This window comes from Harpegnathos saltator, unplaced genomic scaffold (genome assembly GCF_003227715.2).
Source record: "Harpegnathos saltator strain DR-91 unplaced genomic scaffold, Hsal_v8.6 scaffold505, whole genome shotgun sequence".
NCBI classification, from domain to species: Eukaryota; Metazoa; Arthropoda; class Insecta; order Hymenoptera; family Formicidae; genus Harpegnathos; species Harpegnathos saltator.
In genome coordinates this window covers 244,005-267,260 of record NW_020230322.1, presented here as the reverse complement: position 1 = coordinate 267,260, position 23,256 = coordinate 244,005, and the positions used below count along the sequence as shown (strand labels likewise).

At 40.0% G+C, this 23,256-nt stretch overlaps 1 protein-coding gene across 1 annotated transcript in view; it reads left to right on the top strand.

The window, feature by feature from the left end:
• The window catches only part of LOC105182985 (SEC14-like protein 2), a 342,399-nt gene that overhangs the window by 215,541 nt on the left and 103,602 nt on the right, over window positions 1–23,256 (top strand). The window lies entirely within an intron of this gene.

The following is a 23,256-nucleotide window of genomic DNA, read 5'->3' as shown; positions in this document are numbered from 1 at the left end:
ACCTTGTCTCTTACAGATTGAGCTTTTTCAATGTGCATCGTGAATGAAAATTAATACCTTGATAATAAATCGAGAGATCAGGTGTATCTGGATCATCATCCGCCTAGGATCTTGAGATGATTTTTGATTGATTACTATGTTGGTAACAGTTTCTGCATATTTTGCTCTGTGATGAAATGTGGTTCAATTCTTCTAATTTTCGTTCCTTCGGATTATTTTTTCCGCAAATTGTTAACCGTCATCAACAAATTTGATATATCTTCGATAGGAAAAAACATCATTTTTCGATCTTTTTTGATCATTACAGCCTAAATATTTAGTGAAAGGCATTTTTTTATTAAAGAATCAACGATTGTCAAGATATGAAAAAATATACCTGAAGAGACAAGAGAATGTAGAAAAAGTTGGGATGAAACAAAAGAAAAGTAGCGAGAAACTCATTTCAACAATCAACAAACACGAAAATGGACAACAAAGAAACAAATAACATCAGAATAAACGAAAAATCGATTGAGAATATTATAGCCTTGAGCGAGACAAACTGTAAAAAAGACTCCAATTAGACTTGTCGAAAATATAATGATGATTTCCGATATGCGAATACATAAGATTGTTTGTTCACACAATCTGTGGAATATACTTCATATAATAATAAAGTATTTCAACTACAAGAGAACTTGTGAGTGCGTCATGTAGCGAGACTCTATCTTTCAATTTGAGTATTTCCTCAGTAATTGAATTGCTTCAAAAACTTGGTCAGTGATTAATAGGGAACGTATTTTCAGGATGCTCAGGCTGCATTCAGGATTCTTTATAAAGCACTCTTCCCCTCCCCTAAATGAAACAGCGGTGAATAGTTGATCGTTCATTCTCTGACCAACGAATCGTAGATCCATTCGACAGAAAATATCCTTAATATTACGTGAACTTCAGCTACGCATTCTTCTTTATGCAATATGCAATGCAATATGTAATGTACCCTGACTGGAAATTATCATTTTCACCCCTTTGTATCTCCAGAACCATGCCTATGCTTATCTTGAAATTTTACTGGGATTAATATTTCATTTAATAGTATTATTTGCCATGAAAAAAAGTTTGAAATTCGAGATCCAAAAAATGGACGAAATTTGCCATTACTCTTTTAGCCACTTTGGGCCAATCATTTCAAAGTTCTCGAGGTTTTTATAATAAAATATTCAATCAATTAGAATTGTCATTGCACAAAAAATTGACTTAGGTCTAACTGGATCTCGAGCTTAAAATCTCTTTGACATTGTTCAGAATAAAATTTTATCTTGAACATGAATCTACTTAAAAAACGAGTTTTCATTCAAATAAATTAACTTATACTTGATAGAGTCCAAATTACCAGGTATGTAAATATGAAACCGGAATTTTTGTATAGAAAATACACGTTTATTGTATGAAAATGATAAAAATTATTCGAAGTCTTGCCCATCGCTAGCTATACATTTTTACCACCTGTCTGACAATTTGTGGATGCCACGCCAAAAAAACTGTTGCTCTTTTGAGGCAAACCAGTCATCGAGCCATTTTCGTACATTTTCGTAAGAAGTGAAGCGCTGCTCAGCAAGTGCGTGTCCCATCGATGCAAATAAGTAGTAATCGGACGGAGCCAAGTCTGGTGAGTAAGCCGCATGCGAAAGTATTTCCCAACTAAACGCCTCAATCGTTTCCTTGACCAGTTTTGCTGTGTGTGATGATGCATTATCATAAAGCAAAATCACTTTGTGTTACCTTTTTGATATTCTGGTCGTTTTTCACGCAAAGCTTGATTCAAATCGATCATTTGTTGTCGGTAGCGTTCAATATGAACGGTTTCGATAGGTTTTAGCAGCTCATAATATATCACACCCTTCTGATCCCACCAAATACAGAGCATTGTCTTCCGTCCATAGCGATTTGGCTTGCAGTCGATTTCGATGGTTCGCCTGGAGTTACCCATGATCTTTTACGCTTAGGATTCTCAAAATATATCCACTTTTCATCGCCAGTCACAATTCGATGGAGAAATGACTTTCTTTTGTATCTGGCGAGCAGCATTTCGCAAGTGGTTTTTCGGTTTTCCTGCTGTCTTTCATTCAGTTCATGCGGAACCTATTTTCCCATCTTCTGGATCTTTCCCATGGCTTTCAAACGTATGGAGACGACTTCTCGTGTCACATTTAATTGATCCGCGAGTTGTTGTTGCGTTTGAGCGTCATCCTCATCCAACAATGCTTGCAATTCGCTGTCTCCAAACTTTTTCGGTGGTCTTCCACGTTCTTCGTTTCTCACGTCAAAATCGCCACATTTGAATTTTTTAAACCATTCAAAGCACTGTGATTTACCAAGAGCATGCTCACCGTAAGCTTCGACAAGCATTCGATGCGATTCTGCAGCAGTTTTCTTCAAATGGTAACAGAAAATCAACGCTGTCCGCAAATCATAGCTTCCAGGCACAAAATTCGACATGTTCAACGCTATTACAAACTATGCTGTTGTATGAAACTTGTATTGTTGTGAGTTGAAAATCTTTGTCAGATGTCAATAAATGGAAATAGCACCAATGACGCGGTTTGACGGTAACTACGTTGACAGCTAGGGCCATCTATGGGTAAATTCTGGTTTCATATTTACAAGCCTGGTATATTACGTAAAGTTCCGTCCGTTTAGCGACAAGTAGCTATAGCTAGAACTGTCGTTAATGTCTAATGTTTCTTTCCTGAAGTCACTGATTTGTTAATATCCTCCAGAGATAGCGATATTCCCATAGAATTCGATATTGATAGTGACTCAGAGGATAATTTTGATTTATAAAAATATATATAATATATTGATAATAATTATATAACAAAATAATAATAATAACAAAAAATAATAATAAAAAATACAAAAAAAACAATAAAACTAGCAAAAATGAAAAAAAATAATAAATAAAAATTACAAAAAGATAATAAAGAAATGGTAAAATACAAAAACAATTAAAATAACAATAAAAATACAATACAAATATTGAAAAGTTGCAAATTGAGAAAGAATGCGTGGACTTATTACATTTAGATGTCCGGGTTTTGCTATACTTCGACCCACTGTGCGCCGTCTCGAGCTTCGTATTCCCGGGAGCACTTAGTCCCGTGAGCATGATTCTCGAGACTGCACCTTATGAGCAGGATCGGGCGGGAGTGAAAGCGCGATTTGCACGTCTCTAGTTGACAACAAGAACCCAGCATCAGTACAAGAAAAATTGCAGCAGTAGAACATGTATCTCACATTACTGTATGGAGAGTTCTGCATGAACAGCTACTTTATCCATATCATTTGCAGAGAGTCCAGAGACTCTCTCCAGCAGATTTTCCAGCAAAATTGGTGTTTTCTCAATGGTTTTTACAGCAGTGTGTGAATCCAGTTTTTGATTCTTCTTTACTTTTTACGGCATCCCGTCGCCACTTAGTACGCCCTCCTTCTTTCATGGTGGATCCCCCTTCGGCGCGTTGCAAAAACGTATCTAAGCGCCCGGAGGCAGCCAAAATATGGCGTCGACCCTGGGGCTTATTTATATGATTTGCACCGGATAAGGAAGGGCAACGGTGGAGACCGGCATACCTGGACAGCAGCAGGTCTTAAAGGATAGCAACCTTTGACTTTGAGAGATCACCAGCTTGTACCACTAGGTACAAGTAACAATGCCTCTCTCTGTAGTCGCCGTGCGCTCGGGATAGCACTAGAGATGTCGCTTCCGAACGACATCTCTTAACGTTATCTAGGGAGAGGAGAGTGTCGTGAGCGTGGAGCGTCAGGTAGCTCAGTGGTTTAGAGCAATCGCCCGGCAAGCGAAAGACCCGGGTTCGATTTCCGGCTAGCGACTACCGCGCTCTCGATATTTTTCTCTCCTCGGAACGAAAAATAAGATGCAGGTCCCGAACGCACGGCGTCCCGTCGCCACCTAGTACGCCCTCCTTCTTTCATGGTTCTTTACTTTTTTACGGATGAAGCTGGTTTTAACAGGGATGGAATAATTAATTTTCACAACAATCACCTTTGGGCAGAAGAAAATCCTCACGGTATTGTGCAATCTCGGCATCAGCAGCAATTTATCCTGAATGTTTAGGTAGGAATTATCGGCGACTACTTGATTAGGCCGTATTTTTTAGCAGCAAGATTAAATGGTGAAGCTTATCGCGATTTCCTAGAAAATTCAAGACTCCTAGAGAATATGCTATTGCCTATATGACAAAGAATGTGGTTTATGCATGACGGTGCATCACCCTATTTCAGTCGACCCGTCAGAGAATTCTTAAATGCCACCTATCCTGGTCCATGGATAGGTCGGAGAGGACCAGCACGCTCACCTGACACGACTCCATTGGACTTCTTCTTCTGGGGGTATTTGAAAACTTGTTTATTTTGCTCCAATACCAGATGTTGCAACTCTTTGTCAGCGGATCTTGGATGGCTGCAACATCACTCGTAATATATCTGTCATTTACTAACGGGTTTGTCAATCAATGCGGCAACATGCACAGGCTTCCTTGGAATCTAACGGAGGCCATTTTGAGCATTTGCTATAGCAAGTATGTCTTGTTATATCCGTAGAAATTAATAAATACAATTTGCAATTCCTATACGATTTAACGATGTAATTTCTTCTACTGCAGGAAAACTTCAAACCATTATAACTCTAGAAAGAAGCGTTTTCGACCCCATGTTCACATAACATTTTCTGCTTGTTTTGGTTCCTGAAACATATCCTGAAAGTTTGTACAGATCATTCAGAAACACCCTGTATACAAGGTATATCTAAAAGCATGTTACAAATTTTAAGGACGTATTATAGAGGTCAAAATAAGAAAAAAAGTTCCTATAAACATGAGTCCAAAAATGCCTTCCCTCCTAGTTGTAGCCCCCTAAAATTGGGGGAAAAAGATCGTCGAAATTTTGCACAGCGTAATAATTAATAGTGACCTTGATAGTGATCTTTATTTTTATGTGGCTGACAATTTAGTCCGATTTGGTGAGAGAGATATGGAGAAGGGTGATAAATTTCTAATGGCCATATTTTTTTATTTTTCGCCATATCGAATATGGCCATTTGAAAATTAATATCCCCCTCCATATCTCCCTCTCACAATTGGACCAAATTGTCAAAACCACATAAAAATAAAGGTCACTATCGAGGTCACTATTAATTATCACTATTAATTATTAATTATTATTACGCTGTGCAAAATTTCGACGATTCCTCCCCCTCCAATTTTAGAGGGTTATAACTCGGAGGGAAAGCACTTTTGGACTCATGTTTATACGAACTTCTTTTCTTATTTTGACCTCTAGAATACGCCCTTAAAATTTGTAACATACTTTTAAATATACCCTGTATATCTAGATCAAACATTTATATATTTTTACTATCACAGCGAGCAAAGTCAGAAATTGACAATTTCTGACTGAGAGAGAACGTTGATTTGCGTTTACTGCTTTCTCGTGCTTGGCTTATACAGGGTGTTCAAAAAGTTCCAGTACGGCCGAGTAACTCTTGAAATATTGGTTATCGTAAAAAACTTCTTCAACAAAAATTGCAGGGAATAAAAAAACGTATTTAATGATGACCTTGACCTTTGACTTTGATGTAACTTTCAAGGTCAAATGAAGGTCAACCCCGTTTTTCTAAATAGAAGCATATGTTTTTGATAGCGGAAATCGAAAGAGCGTAAAAAATTACATCTAGTTGTGTCCTTAGTCATATTGACCTTTGACTTCTAGTGGTCATTTCAAGGTCATTGAATTTTACACTGTCATAAGTTACGGTACGGCCGGATAAATTTGAAAATATTGGTTGTCGTAAGAAATTTCTTAGACAACAGTTGCAGGAAATACAAAAAAATATTCAAAGATGACCTTGATTTTTGACCTTAAAATGACCTCTTCAGGTCAAAGATCAACATGACTAAGAACACACCTGGACGTAATTTTTTACGCTCTTTCGATGTTCGCTATCAAAATCACATACTTCTATTTGAAAAAACAAGGTTGATCTTCATTTGACCTTGAAGGTTACCTCAAGGTCAAATGTCAAAGCCACCATTGAATATCTTTTATTTCCTGTAACTTTTGTCAAAGAAGTTTTTAATGATAACCAATATTTCAAAAGTTACTTGGCCGTATCGGAACTTTTTGAACACTATATATGATAGCAAGAGCCAAACTTAACCTAACATTTTTTGCTGTAAACAGTGAAAGAAAAAAGATAATGCAAGATATAAAACAATATGATGTTTTGTTGCATTGCAGCGTACATTTGAGGCATAAGTCGGACTAAATTCAATTTCATAAGTATAGAAACATAGAGCGAATGTATTATAATATAGCAAGTTAGAGTTAATAAAATCTTTTATCTTTGTTTTTATATTTATTTTACATATTTTTTATATTTCTTTTATATATTTTATATTTTTTTTATACCTATTTGTCTAGAAATATATACTTAATTTGATAACTATAGTACAAATATGGCGACTCTAGACAATTGATATAAGCTAGAGTAAGAAAGAAGTAGACACAAAACAGCTTTTTCTTTCTATCTCAAACTGCCAACTTCCGGATTCACTTTTTAGAGAGGATGCTTGGTCTAGATATACAAGATGTACACGAGTAAGTAAACCTTTTACCACATCGTTTAGCATTACCGGCACTGTAGTTAATTGAGTCACGTATAGATATTGCACGCATCGTGTTGTTATCGACAAGTTCAGATGGTTGACTTCTCGGCTGCTTAAGCTAAGATCAAGTACAAAAAGGTTTAGATATTTAAAAAGGTTTAGATAATATGGTAATATATTATAAAAGTATATAGTGCTTTACCATGTTAACCCTTTCAGTTACAGTACGAGAGTAGTCCCAGAAGTACCCGACCTAACAAAGAAAACACAAAAAGTTTGGGAAAAATTATCTTTATTTCTCTACATAGTCTCCTTTTAGCTCAATACACTTTTCCTTGCGATGTTCAATAGCTTCGACACCCTGTTTATAGTGGGAATCGTCGAGCTCCTCAAAATAGCCATCAACCTCAGACTCCACCTCTTCATTGTTGGCAAATTTTTTACCACCGAGCCATTTTTTCAAGTTTGGAAACAAAAAATAATCCGAGAGGGCTAAATCTGGCGAATAGGGTGCGTGAGGAAGCAATTCGAACTTTAACTCATTGATTTTGGCCATCGCGATAACGGATGTGTGAACTGATGCATTGTCTTGATGAAACAAAACTTTCTTTTGTTCCAAATGCGTTTTTTCTTGATTTCATCACTCAAACGCTGCAATAAGTTCGCATAATACTTGCCGTTGATTGTTTTTCCTTTCTGAAGATAATCAATGAAAATTATCCCACGCGCATCCCAAAAAGCTGACGCCATGACCTTGCCTGCAAATAGAACTATCTTCGCCTTCTTTGGAGTCGATTCTCCCCTTTTGAGTCCATTGTTTTGACTGTTCCTTCATCTCAGGTGTAAAGTGATGGACCCATGTTTCATCCATGGTTATGAATCGACGCAAAAACTCGGCTTTATTGCGGTGAAACTTCGCCAAACATCCGATTGAAACATCCTCACGACTCTGTTTTTGTTTCATTGTGAGTAATCGCGGCACCCATTTTGCGCACAGCTTTCTCATGTCCAAATTTTCAGTCAATGTGCGATGTACAACACTTTTTGAAATGCCTACCATGTCTGCTAACTCGCGCACTTTCAGTCGACGGTCATCCAATACCATTTTGTGGATTTTCTTCACCATTTCTGGCGTGGTCACCTCATTTGGTCGACCACTGCGATATTCGTCTTGGCAGCTCGTACGGCCTCGTTTAAACTCTGCCACTCAATATTTTACTGTTGCAAACGAAGGAGCAGACTCCCCCAGAGTAGAATCTAGCTCCGCTTTGATATTGGTTGGACTGAAGCCTTTCAAATGAAATTATTGTATCACATAACGATGACTAATTTTTTCCATGTTTACAAATTCACTGAGAGCGTTCACTATTCATGGCTACCAAACAAATACTAAACAACGTATCGTCGTCAAACTTCAAACTTAAACTTTATAAGGTTGGTATTTTCTACCATAGTCATTCTTTTCAAACAACCGCCATTTATACGGGTACTTCAAGTCGGGTACTTTTGGGACTATCCTCGTGATATTGGGTTGGCAACTAAGTGATTGAGGATTTTGTCGATAGATGGATTTTACATTTTCTTTTGTTTCGTTAACGTGTTCAAAGTACCTAACCTATATTTTTTTCTTATTGTTTGGACTTCTACCTTTCATTTAGTACAAAAATTATATTGATTAGTTCTTTAGTTTTGTTTTTATCCCAATTTAAAAATGGCAGAGCAAGACGTGCACTTCAGACATATTTTATTGTATTATTTCCGAAAAGGCAAGAACGCATCGCAAGCACACAAGAAGTTATGTGCCGTATATGGGAATGAAGCTTTGAAAGAAAGACAGTGTCAAAATTGGTTTGCCAGATTTCGTTCTGGTGATTTTTCATTGAAAAATGCTCAACGATCTGGCCGTCCAGTTGAAGTCGATGAGACCCATATCAAGGCCATTATCGATTCAGATCGTCATAGCACAACACGTGATATTGCAGAGCTCAATGTATCGCATACATGCATTGAAAAAAATTTAAAAAAGCAAATTTAAAATTTTGAATTTTCATTGTTATTTAAAATCCGCAATCACTTAGTTGCCAACCCAATATATACAGTGCCAAAAGTTCCAGGCCACCTAAATAATTTTTGAATGGTTTGAAATGTAGGATTGAAATTTATAGGGATTCAATGGAATCACAAAGTCTATTATTTAATCACAAAAATACCCACCACCACACCCTCGGAAGACGGGGGGAGGGGGGAGCAAAAAATCTTAAATGGCTTGTGGGGTTAAGTGAGGGCTTGTTCGAAAGGGCTTTCCGAGATGAAAACAACGCGAGGTCGCCGAGGTCTCTACGATTTTTTTTCGCAGAGTTATGATCATTTGAACATTTTTATTGAGATTTTACGACAGCGAGGGCTCACGGCGACAACAGAAGAAAGATAAAGTTTCACGCGGGTACGCGCGTTCCTGAAAACCCACACACACATACACACAACAAAAAGGATTTGTAGTCGTTAAATACTACGAGACAGACGAATCGTGGAGTCCTTATCTTCGTTGACATACATATTGACATACACACACACGCACACACACACACACACACACACACACACACACACACACACACACACACACACTCAGGAACTTGCGTGAAACCTTATCTTTCTTCTGTTTTCGCCGTGAGCCCTCGCTATCGCAAAATCTCAATAAAAAAGTTCAAATGATTATAACTCTGCGAACAAAAATCGTAGAGACCTCGGTGACCTCGCGTTGTTTTTGTCTCGGAAAGCCCTTTCGAACGAGTTCTCACCCAACCCACATGCCATTTAAGATTTTTTTGCTCCCCCCATTCCTCGGGGGTGTGGAGGTGGGTGTTTTTGTGGTTAAATAATATATTAGGTTGTTCGGAAAGTTCGTTTCAAATTTTTGAAATAAATTAAGAGCGCAATATTTTACACAAAGAGGAATTTTATTGAAGCAAATATGTACCGTTTTGTTCAACGACCTTGGCCCATTTCAGGAAGCTGCATGATGCCTTTGCTCCAAAATAAAGGTTTCTTATCGGCGAAGAATTTATCAAGATGACTTTTGAGGACTTTCAAAAACTCGAATTTCTTGTCCCGAAGAAAATTTTTTAAAGAAAGAAATAGATAGTAGTCAGATGGGGCAAGGTCGGGAGAATATGGAGGATGAGGAAGAACGTCCCATTCGAAGTCTAACAGCTTCCTACCGATAGACATTGCGACATGAGGTCTGGCGTTATCATGATGGAAAACAATTCCACGCCTGTTGGCCAATTCAGGGCGCTTCCGTGCAATGGCAGTCTTCAGTTCGACCAGTTGAAGGCTGTACTTCGCCGCGTTGATGGTTTCGTTTGGTTGAAGAAGCTCATAATATACCACGCCCTTAAAATCCCACCAGATACTCAGAAGAACCTTTTTCGCGTGAAGCCCCGGCTTGGCCACTGTTTACGTAGACGCGTCGCTGGTTCCCCACGACCTCTTGCGGCTAACATAATTGTATAGGATCCAACTTTCATCGCCTGTTATGATCCTCTTCAAGAACGGTTCTTTTTGGTGCCGTTGAAGTAGCATATCGCAAACGTTCACACGTTCCAGCAACTGCCGTTCATTCATTGAGTGTGGTACCCACACATCCAGTCGACTTGAGAATCCTAGCTTCTTCAGATGGTCATGCACCGTGGAAACAGACTTGTGCAGAGTGTCGGCGAGTTCTCTAACTGTCACTTGAGGATTTTCGTGCACGAGATCCATATGAAGCGTTTCATCAACCTCCTGAGGCCGGCCTGAGCGAGATTGATCTTCCATGTTGAAATCGCCAGCTTCGAATTTTCGATACCATTTTCGAACTGTCTGGTGAGTGACGCAGGCATCTCCATATACTGAGAACATCTCATTCAGGGTCTGCGAAGCCGTGAAGCCACGTTTAAAGCAATATAGCATCACATGACGAAAATGGACTTTTTGGTTCTCCATTTTTCAAACTGATTTCTGATGAAATAGTTGCACTTAGGAAGATCTGCGAAGTTTCCTTAGCGGGCTCATAGATCCGGGAATGTTTGTTGACAAACATAAAATCGTTTAGAGCGCCCTCGTTCTTACTGATTACATAGAAATGTGGAGCGCGCGAAATTTGAAACGAACTTTCCGAACAACCTAATACTTTGCGATCCCATTGTATTACTATAAATTTCAATCCTACATTTTAAACCATTCAAAAATTATTTAAGTGGCCCAGAACTTTGGTAGGCACTGTATATGTACCATCTTTTCGATCAATTTTTTTTTGCTATAATTTCTAATATTTGAGGTCTCACTTGATTTTATTTTGTTTTTTTAACACCCTAAGGATTGTATTTTCATAATGCAATAGTTATTTTATTGATATTCTAACTTTTTATTGTTATAAACAAATTGAAACTTGAAAAAAATGCTATTTTTTACATTTAATTCATTTACTAAGAAGTTCAGCTATAAGTATGTACCAAAAATCTCATTCCTTACGTTTTTGAGGTCGCTAAATTCAAATCTGAAGTCAGATTCTTCAAATTATCAAATCCAAGATAGCGGATCCAATATGGTAAATATCGAATTGAAGAATTTTCACGAAAATTAATATATTGGTTTTCGATCTATGTATAAATGGTTTTTTTGTCTTTTAAATAAATTTAGAAATTTATTTTATAATCTGAAGTCGCAATTCATAATTTTGAAATACGGCAAATATAGAATATATGCTGGAAAAAGCGATAACTAATGTAAGGCAACAATTGTACTTGTACTTGTATTTATTACAAAAGTTTATGCAACTGAATATTAGTACCGTAGTTCCGATATATTAGGTGAATCGGAAAGTTCCGTCCGTTTTTTTGCAAAACGTATGGTTTTATTTAAGAAACAAAATGAAAAAGTACATCAATCAAAGTATTGTCCATCGTTAGCGATGACTTCTTCCCATCTTTCGGTCAGCAAGCGAATTCCGCGGCGAAAGAATGACTCATCTTTGGAGACTATCCAGTCAGAGACCCATTTTTCGACGTTTTCATAATGATTGAAGCATTTCTCAGCAAATGCGTGTGCCATCGACCGAAACAAGTAGTAGTCGGAAGGAGCGCAGTCTGGTGAATAAGCCGCATGAGATAACACTTCCCAGCGAAGTGCTTCTAACTTGACAGATTTTGTGACATGAGGCGTTGTCATGAAGCAAAATCACTTTATGCTTTCTCGTTTCATATTCTAGTCGTTTTTCGTGCAATGCTCAGCTCAAACGGATCATTTGTCCTCTGCAGAGATCCCCTGTGACTGTTTGACCACTTTCCAACAGCTTATGGTACAGCATGCCCTTATGATCCCATCAAATACAGATCATTGTCTTCTTTTCGTGGATATTCCGCTTTGGTGTCGATGTTGAGGGTTGGCCGGGATCGCAAATAGTTTATCGACATTTGGGGTTGTCAAAATAAATCCATTTTTTATCCCCAGTGATGATACGATGTAAAAATCCCTTTCTTTCTTTGTTGCCTAGCAAGCAGAATTTCGCAGGTAGTTTTTTGCTTTTCAATGTCTCTTGGCTTCAGTTCATATGAGACCCATTTTCCTTCCTTGTAAACCTTTCCTAAGGCTTTCAAACGATCCGAAATGACAGATTGAGCACAATTTAATTTTTCTGGAAGTTACTTTTGCGTTTGACATGGGTCTTCGTTCACCAATGCCTGCAATTCTTCGTCTTCGAATACTCTTGGCCCTCCAGAACGCTCTTTGTCCTCTACATCAAAATCATCAATTTTAAAGCGTCGAAACTATTCTCTGCATGTTTTATCGGAAGGAGCATTATCATCATAAACTTCTACAAGCATTCGATGAGCTTCAGCTATAGTTTTTTTCCAATTCAAGCAAAAGATTAACACTTCGCGCAAATGATGCTTATTTGGCTTATTTGAAATTTCGACATTTTCGATGCAGTGAAAAACAATGTTATTGATGCAAACGTATACTTTTATATACTAAATATTATTGATAGATGTCAAAACAAACTATTAAGCTTCGTTTAGACATTAGAAGTTAACGACAGTCCTAACTATAGCTACTTGTCGCTAAATGGACGGAACTTTCCGATTTACCTATAATACTAAACCTATAATAATAGTATAATAATACTAAACCTATAATAGGGACTTCCGTTTCCGGCAGCGTAAAGTATAGGAGAGGGTTTCTAGTAGAGTGAAAGGAGGAGAGAAAAGGAGAGTGTAGGGGACAGAATTGGAGGAGGGGGGAGGAGAGAGTGTGAAGAGAGTGAGCGGGAGTGGAGGTGAGTGGTGGCGAGAAGGGAGAGAGAGAGAGAGAGAGAGAGTGGAAAGGGGGTGAAAGATACGGGTGAGAGAGTGAGGTTAGGGACGGCTAGAGAAGAGCAGGGAAAGAGAGTTTATAGAGGGGAGAAAATAAGAGAAAGGATACGGGCAAGGAGTATAGGAGCAGATAGAAGAGAGGCAAGAAGGAGAAGAAACGACATCTGTAGGAGAAAGGAGGAAGGAGGAAGAGAAAGGAGCGAAGTTTAAAGGAGAGTAAGGGGGAGGGAAGAAAAGGGAATGGAGGGGAAAAGGGGGGAGGAGGGAGGGAGAAGAGGGAGTACGGGAATGATAGGGGAGATGTGGAAAAGGAAAAGAGAGAAGGAGGAGGAGATGGGATTTATGAAAAGTAGGAAGACAGTGAGGTCACCAGTAAAAGGGGAAGAGGAGGGGAGGGAAAGGGAGAATTCATTAGAGGAAATGAGGAAGGAAATAAGAGGAGGGTTTAAAGAGGTAAAAGAGGAAATAGAAGGGTTAAGGAAGGAAATGAAGAGGAGAGAGGAAACATGGGAGAAACAGAAGCAGGAGATGAGGGATAGGATAGAGAGTTTAGAGAGGAAATGGGAAGAGATAGAAGGGAAGGGAGGGGAAGGGAAGATGATAAAAAAGATAGAAGAAAGAGTAAAGAAGGTGGAGGAAGAGAGGGAAAGGGAGAGTAGAAGAGAAGCAGAAGAGAGGAAGGGAGAAATGGAGGAGAGAGTGAAGATATTGGAAAAAAGGGAGGAGGAAAGAGAGAGGGAGAAAAGAAGAAGGAATATAGTGATGAGGGGGGTAGAAATAGGAAAAGGGGAGATAAGAGAGGAGGTGGAAAAGATACTGAAAGAAATAGGAATGAAAGAGGGGATTGGAAAAAGAATAAGGAGGATAAAGACGGGAAAGGGGGTGAGAGAGAAATAGTAGTGGTGGAATTAAATAGTGAGGAGGAAAAAAGCAGGATAATGGAAAGGAAAAAGAAACTGAAAGGAAGCAAGGTATGGATAGAAGACGATTTGACATATGAGGAAAGGAGAGCAAGGTGGATAATGAGAAGAATAAGGGATGAAAAAGAAGGAAAAGGAAGTAGGGTTTGGAGAGGGTATGGAAAAATAAGAATAAATGAGGAATGGTGGAGGTGGGACGAAGAAGTGAGGGGGGTGGTTAATAGAAAAGGGGAAAAGAAAGTATTGACAGTAGAGGGAGAGGAGAGGAGAGGGAGGGGGAAGGAGGGAAACTAGGCGGAGATAGAAAAAGAGAGGGGAGAGGAGGAAATAGGAAGGAAAGAGGGGAAAAAGGAAAGAGGGATTTAAAGGTGACATTCTGGAATGTAGCAGGATTGAAAAAGAAAGATAGGGAGTTTTGGAGGGAGATAGAAAAATGGGATGTAATAACGTTAATGGAAACATGGATAGAGGAAAAAGAACAAGCGTGGTTAAGGGGGAAGCTACCGAAGGGATATACATGGAAAATACAAACGGCAAAGAGAGTTTATAGAAAAGGAAGAGCAAAGGGGAGGATGGTAATGGGAATAAGGAAGGAATTAGAAGCGAGAGGGGGGGAAGAGGAGAAGAGGGAGGAGATGGAGGGAGTGATGGTGGGGAATGTAATAATAGAAGGAAGAAGATGGAGGATAATAGGAGTATATGTGAGGGGGATTTAGGGAAAAGGTTGGAAAGATTAAAGGAATGGATGGAAGAGGAAGGGGGAGGAGGAAGAACGATAATTGGAGGAGATTTTAACGCAAGGACAGGAAGGAGAGGGGGGAGAATATGGGAGGATGAAGAGGGGGTGGAGGAGAATAGGAAATCGAAAGACGAGCAGGAAAATAAGGAGGGAAAGGAATTGATAGAGTGTATAAATGAAAGAGGATGGATGATAGTGAACGGAGGGAAGGAAGGAGATGACAAAGGGGAATGGACGTACACAGGGGGAAGAGGAGAATCGGTAATAGATTATGTTATAGTAAATGAGAAAGGAAGGAGCAAGATAAAAAGTTTTGAGGTGGGGGATAATATAGAGTCGGATCATCATCCAATAACGGTAAGGATGGAGGGAGGAAGAGAGAGGGGAAAGAGAGGGGGAGGGAAGAAAAGGAAAGAAAAAGGGGTATGGACTGAAAGGGCTAGAGAAAGATTTAGGGAAGAGTTGGGGGAAGTGAGAATAGGGGAAGGAAAGGTAGAAGAGGAGATCAAGGAAATGAATAAAAGGATAAAGGGAGCAATAGTAAGGGAAGAAGAAGAGGGCGAGAAGGAGAGGAGGAAAGGTTGGTGGGATGAAGAATGTAGAGAAGAGAAGAGGAAGGTAAGGAGGGAATTGAGGAGATGGAGAAGAGGGGAGGTGGATAGAGAGAGATATAGAGAAGGAAAATCAAAATATAAAAAGTTATGTGAGGGAAAGAGGAAAGAAGAAAATGAGAGGTGGGAGAGATGGGTGAATAAAAAAGTAAAAGAGGGGAAGATATGGGAAGTAATGAGGAGGGAGAGGAAAAGAAGAAAGGGAAGAAACGAAGAGATTGAAATGAAAGAATGGGAGGAATATTTTAGAGGGTTACTAGGAGGTGTAGGGAGAAGAGTGATAGGAGGAAGGAAGAGAAAAGAGGAAAGAGAGAAGGAATAGGAAATAAGCAAGGAAGAAATTAAGGAGGTAATGAAGAAATTAAAGGACAACAAGGCGGTAGGAGGGGATGAGATACCAAATGAAGCGTGGAAATATGGAGGAGAGAGGATGGAGGAATGGATAAGGGAAATGTGTAATAGAGTATGGAGAGGGGAGGGGTGGTCAGAGGAATGGAAGGAAGGAATAGTAGTACCGATAGTGAAGAAGGGGGAGGGAAGAGTAGTGGGAGAGTACAGAGGAGTAACGTTAATGAATACGTTGTACAAGATTTATGCATCGGTATTAGCGGGAAGATTAAGGAAAGAGGTGGAGAAGAAAGGGTTGATACCGCAAAATCAGACGGGGTTCAGGAAAGCGTTGGGAGTTATAGACAACATATATGTGATGAATTATGTGATAAATAGACAATTAGGAAGGAAGGGGGGTAAGCTGGTGGCGTTATTTGTGGATCTGAAAGCAGCATTCGATACGGTGGACAGAAGAGAGTTGATAAGGGCGATGAGGGAAAGAGGGGTGAGGAAAGGATTGGTGGAGAGATGTGAGGAGGTGATGGAAGAGACGATAAGCAGGGTAAGGGTGGGAGAGGAGCTAGGGGAGGGGTTCTGGACGGGAAGGGGAGTGAGGCAGGGGTGCCCACTAAGTCCAGGGATGTTTAATTTGATAATGGCGGATATGGAAGAGGAATTAAAAAAAGGGAGGTGGAGAGGAGTAAAGATAGGAGAAGAGAAAATATATTCATTGACATATGCAGATGACGTGGTGATAATGGCGGAGGAGGAGGAGGGGATGAAGGCAATGATAGCGAGATTGGAAAGATATATGGAAAGGAAAGGGATGGAGGTGAATATAGGGAAAACGAAAGTGATGAGATTTAGGAAGGGAGGGGGTAGAGAGAGAAAGATGAAATGGAGATGGAAAGGAAAGGAATTGGAAGAAGTGAAGGAATATAAATATTTAAGATACGTGATGCAGAAAGATGGGGGACAGGAGAAGCATATAAAGGAAAGAATAAAGATAGGAATGACGGTGATGGGACAGGTATGGGGAATAGGGAAAAGAAGGTTTGAGAGAGAATGGGGGAAAAGAATATGGTTATATGATAGTTTAGTATGGACGGTGATAGGGTATGGGGTGGAAATATGGGAGTGGGAGGAGAGGGAAGAGATAGAGAGAAGCCAGGAAAGATACATGAGATGGATACTAGGAGTAAAGAGAGAAACGCCAGGATACATGGTAAGGGAGGAATTGAAGAGAGAGAAGTTAAGAGAGAGAGCGGGGTTAAGGGCATGGAAATGGGAGAGAAGGCTGGAGGAGGGAAAGGGGAGCGAAATTGCGAGGAAATGTCTAGAGGAGATAAAGAAGAGAGAGGAGAAGGGGGAGAGATTGACGAGTTGGGAGGTGGGGAGGATAAAATTCTTCAAGGAAAGGGGAGGGGACATGAGGGAGGTAAGAAAAAGGAGAGAAAAGGGAGAGACATTGGTGACAGAAATAAGAGAAAAGGGAGAGAAGCTAGGAAGAAGAGAGAGGGGGGAGAAGATAAGAGAGTCAAGGTATAATAGGTGGTATGAATATGTGAAAGGGGAAGGGATACCGCAGTACTTGAAGAAGGGGTGGGGAGAAAGTATGTGGAAAAGGATGGCGAGGTTCAGATTGGGAAATGAGATGAGAGGAGGGCAGTATTGGAGGAAGGAGGAGGAAAGGAGGTGTAGGTTGTGTGAGAGGGAAGAGGAAACATGGGAGCATGTGTGGGAGGAATGTAGGAGATGGGAAAATGGAAGTGAAAAGAGTTGGAAAGAGGAAGTAAGGAGGATATTGGGAGAGGAGGGAGAGGGAGAGAGGTGGATGAGAGAATTGGAGAGGGAGAGGGGTGGGGATGAGGGGGGTAAGGGCGGAGAGGAAGTAGACAAAGAATTGGAAAAGAATGTTAATTGAAAGGCCAAGGAAACGGAAGTCCAGGAAAGGGGAGAGGTGTGTGTGTGTGTGTGTGTGTGTCAAGGGGGGGACGAGCGGCAAGCGGAACGCGAGTTCTCCCCCAGGACCAGAAAATAAAGAGTAAGGGAAGCGAATAATTGTAAGGAGGAGTTGTAAAGGGTTGGGGAACGCTCCCTGCAAAAGCGCCTTCGAACCCTTAGGGGAGAATAAAAATACATACATACATACATACTAAACCTATAATAATAAAACAAAGAAATTGGAAAAATTTTTTATTATACTCGAAATAACGATTTCTTGAACAAATTTGTTTGAATTTTAATTTATGAAATCATCTTTCCAAACTTTTTTTTAGTACCAGTTTTTTTCGCTTCCCGTGTTATATTTTTTTCAGTTTGAAATTTTATAAAAATATTTATTGAGAGTTTTTTATTGGCTTGTATACGATGGATTATTTAGAAATTCCTAGTGCAGGTGAAAGTGAGGATGGAGAATATGGATCTGATGATATTACTGAAATTGATGATAAAGTTAATAGGAATGAAATTGAGGATGTGAGTGCGCAATTTTCCGAATACCAACAGAAAAATTTCAATAATATAAATGTAAATTTTATGTCATCTGACAGTGACGATGATAAGCCTCTTAATGAAAGACGTGATGATTTAGATAGCATTTGGGTGAAAAAAATACAAAGACCAATCATTTACTGAAGAGAATGGAGATTCCATTCCAGTTCATGTTACTTCACCGCTAAACATTTTTCTTTACTTGATTTCGGACGATTTTATCGACACTATAGTGGAACGTACCAATTTATATTGCCAACAAAAACAAAACTCTCCTTTCACGGAGACCAAGAAAAAATATTTTAGCTTTTCTTGGGGTTAACATTCTAATGGGTATAAAATAACTACCCTCTATCCGATATTACTGGTCTTCACATCTACAGTTACATGATTATTACATCTCCTCCGTTATGCCTTTGATAGGTTCTTTTTTCTGCTATCAAATCTTCATCTGAGTGATAATTCATCTGCATCTGAAAAAGATGAGGCAGGATTTAACAAATTATATAAAATTCGACCTATGATAGATTGACTTTATAGATTGGCTTTATAAATCGACCCGCCATATTGGATTTAAAAATTTCAAAAATCTGTCTTCAGCTTTGAATTTAGTGATCAAAGTACCACTGTATATAAATTTTTATGTAATTTGATTATTTTTTGAGAATTTTGATCCATTATATTGGATCCGCCACTTTGGATTTGATAATTTCAAAAATTTGACTTCAGATTTGAATTTAGCTATCCCAAAAACCTATGAAACCATCCTTCATATAACAATTGCTTTACTCTCTGAATTGCGTGACTGAAAGGGTTAAGTATCTATATCTTTTTGTACTTGATCTTACAAGGAGATGGCAAGACATGTAAAATCGATAATTGAATGAATCATATTTTATTCGAATGGGGGGAGGGAGAGGGTACACAAAAACCCTAAAAGTGTTTGCGTGCATGGGCCTTTGTTTGCGAGAAATTTTCAATTAAAAAAACAGCTACATATTAAGTGTAGTAACTTGGAATTAATAAGCGTGAAGCGCGGTAGCTGCGAAAGCTAAGACGCGCGCTAATATTCTGTCGTCTACGTTCGAAGAATGTTCGAGTCCTCGCACTGCTTACTTTTTTTTCTATAGTATTATGTATTATTATATTTTATAATATTTCTATAATATTTTAAATACTTTTATTATTTTTTATAGGACAAAAATATAATGCATACATATACAATAATAATAAATCTGTTTTATTATATAAAAAACAAGAATAAACGTTTCAATTATTTATTATAAAATTGAATTTTATAATAAATAATTAAATCTATCTGATATGCGTTTCGAAGACGTATCAAGGATGTTCTATGTTGCAAAGACTTCTTTATGACATTTTAGTATAACAGACGTCTGTAAATCATCTTGAGGATGAAAATAAGATATCTTGGGAACACTTCTAGGATTTCTCGTAGATGAATCTATCTCCATATTCATGAAATATTTTGGAACATCCATAAGACGTTTATATGCTTTTCTGCCTGCTAGGTAATCATATAGCGATAGACTATAATTCCATTATCATGAATATAGATATTCTTGCATTTCAACTCTAATACTGGAAATAGAATTCTGGTTATAACATCCAGAAATTGACAGAAAAGTCGAATCAGTGTGCGACAAGTTTGCAAAGATTGATGTCGAACATCAGGAATTAGAAAAGAGATTGTGGCTAAGCATTTTTGCATTTTTTTTAATCAAATTTAAACCTTCATAAAGAAGTCTATGCAACATAGAACATCCTTGAAACGTCTTTGAGACGTATTGGGTATTCTCAAATAAGCTTCCGCCCGTTTGAAATACAAATTAGTCGTTTATTGAAACAAAAAAATACAAAATGATTTTATTCAAAGTACGCTCCATTGGAAGCAACAACTTTCTCCCATCTTCCAGATAGTAAACGGATTTTTCGAAAAAAAAATCAGGTTCTTTTGACTCGATCCATTTATTAAGTCATTTTTCAATACATTTATGAGAAATGAATCGTTCTCCAGAAAGGATCAACTGCATGGATCGAAATAAGTGGATCGAAAGAAGTGGAAATCCGAAGGAGCAATACCGGTGAATACGGCGGGTGGGACAAGATTTCCCAATTCAATCCTTTCAAGTATTTTTGGACCGATTTTGTAACGTGGGACCTTTATCTTATTCCGATCGTTTCTCATTTAAAGTTCAGTTTAAACGTATTAACTGCAGTCGGTAACGATCCCCAGTGATGATGTCGGATGGTTTTAGAAGCTCATAATAAATAACGCCCTTCTGGTCCCACCAGATGCATAACATAACTTTCGAACCATGGATATTCCATTTTGGAGTTGATGGACCTGATTCACCTGATATCACCCATGATTTCAGTCGTTTGACGTTGTTGTAGTAGATACATTTTTCATTGCTAGTGACTATTCAATGCAGAAACCCTTTCCGTTTTTGTTTTTGAAGTAGCATCTCGCATGTCAGACGTCTTTCAATGTCTCTCTCCTTCAAGTGATGTGGCACCCAATTTCCTGATTTTTGGATTATTCCCAACGCATGTACCAGGTCTGTAAATATGAAACCGAAATTTGCTCATAGATTTTTTTTGTGACGAGGAAGAAATCCATTATGGATACCCCCCGGCATAACCCCCCACCCTCGGGGGAAGGTGGGGCGTTATGCCGGACTCCTACCGGCTAAAACTCCCCAGGTGGCGCTGCAAAGGGACTGTTCTCGGGGCCCCGGAGCCGCGTAACTGCAATCGGGGCCCCGAGTCCAGACGGTATTTGCCGTCACTTTTCCCCGAGGGGCGGAGGGGGGAGGGGAAGGCGAGCCGGAGTTCCTCCTCAACCTCCACTCCCTCCTTTCCACCCCTCACGCTCTGTCTATGTGGCTGGGAAGGGGGAGGCCGACCAAAGGGCCTGCCTCAACCGCCGTTTCCAGCCAGACAGAGCGCCGCCCAAGATATTGTGTGACTAGGTGAGCCACCGCCACCTAGTCGCTCTTACTTGCGGAGGGCTGGTTGGGGCCCCGGGAATCCCCGTCCGGAGCCCCACCCTCCTGCCCGGCAGCTACGGGGGGAAAAATCTAATCCCCTAACCGCCGGGCAATTCTCGCCTGAAGAGGGAAGGGGGGTGGTCTCATCTTAGATCCCCCTCTTTTCTGACCCACATGCAATGCATACGGGTCCTTCAGGCTGGGGGGAGGCATTTATGAAGATTACGACGTGTCTTCTTCTTGCACTCCCCCCTCCCTCTTTGTCATCCGGCCCCCTCCTGGGGGCCGGTGGAAGGCTAGGAGGCAGATGTACGGCCCCTCGCCTTGCTGCGCCATCTATAGACAGCGTTAGAGGTTGGGAGGATGGAAAGCCCCTCCTTCCTCCTACTCTTCTCGAGGCGCCACGGCGTCCCGCTGGGCTTCGGAGCGCCGCCGCGGCAACTCTAGCTCTAATTCTTCCTCCCCTCCCCTGTGGTGCAGAGGGAGGGGGAGGTTGTGGTGTTAGTGGGGCCATTATGGCCCTCACCGCCTCTTCTTCCTCTAAGGAGCCGCCGTCGCCGTCACCGCTGCTTCCCGACCCACGTCGCTGACAACGGCGACGACGACAACGTCTCTTCGCATGGTCTCTCCCACGCTCATCCTCCGCCTGTCGAAGGCGTTCGACCTCCTCCTTCTGCGCCATAATATTTTCGCAGAATGAGGCAAAGGCCTCCCACTTCCTCTCACTCCCGATGATGGCAGTGATCACTGCCGGGAGTGAGATGCCCATAGATGGCCCTAGCTGTCAATGTAGTTACCATCAAACCGCGTCATTGGCGCCATTTCCATTTATTGATATCTGACAAAGATTTTCAACTCACAACAATACAAGTTTCATACAACAGTATAGTTTGTAATAGCATTGAACATGTCGAATTTTGTGCCTGGAACTTATGATTTGCGGACAGGATTAATTTTCTGTTACCATTTGAAGAAAACTGCTGCAGAATCGCATCGAATGCTTGTCGAAGCTTACGGTGAGCATGCTCTTGGTAAATCACAGTGCTTTGAATGGTTTAAAAAATTCAAATGTGGCGATTTTGACGTGAGAAACGAAGAACGTGGAAGACCACCGAAAAAGTTTGGAGACAGCGAATTGCAAGCATTGTTGGATGAGGATGACGCTCAAACGCAACAACAACTCGCGGATCAATTAAATGTGACACGAGAAGTCGTCTCCATACGTTTGAAAGCCATGGGAAAGATCCAGAAGATGGGAAAATAGGTTCCGCATGAACTGAATGAAAGACAGCAGGAAAACCGAAAAACCACTTGCGAAATGCTGCTCGCCAGATACAAAAGAAAGTCATTTCTCCATCGAATTGTGACTGGCGATGAAAAGTGGATATATTTTGAGAATCCTAAGCGTAAAAGATCATGGGTAACTCCAGGCGAACCATCGACATCGACTGCAAGGCCAAATCGCTATGGACGGAAGACAATGCTCTGTATTTGGTGGGATCAGAAGGGTGTGATATATTATGAGCTGCTAAAACCTATCGAAACCGTTCATATTGAACGCTACCGACAACAAATGATCGATTTGAATCAAGCTTTGCGTGAAAAACGACCAGAATATCAAAAAGGTAACACAAAGTGATTTTGCTTTATGATAATGCATCATCACACACAGCAAAACTGGTCAAGGAAACGATTGAGGCGTTTAGTTGGGAAATACTTTCGCATGCGGCTTACTCACCAGACTTGGCTCCGTCCGATTACTACTTATTTGCATCGATGGGACACGCACTTGCTGAGCAGCGCTTCACTTCTTACGAAAATGTACGAAAATGGCTCGATGACTGGTTTGCCTCAAAAGAGCAACAGTTTTTTTGGCGTGGCATCCACAAATTGTCAGACAGGTGGTAAAAATGTATAGCTAGCGATGGGCAAGACTTCGAATAATTTTTATCATTTTCATACAATAAACGTGTATTTTCTATACAAAAATTCCGGTTTCATATTTACATACCAGATACTATCGAACGTTTATCGAACGTCTCTCGAACGTCTATCGAACGTCTATCGAACGTCTCTCGAACGTCTAATAATCATCATACCGCAAATAAAGAACTGTATTTTTATTAAACAC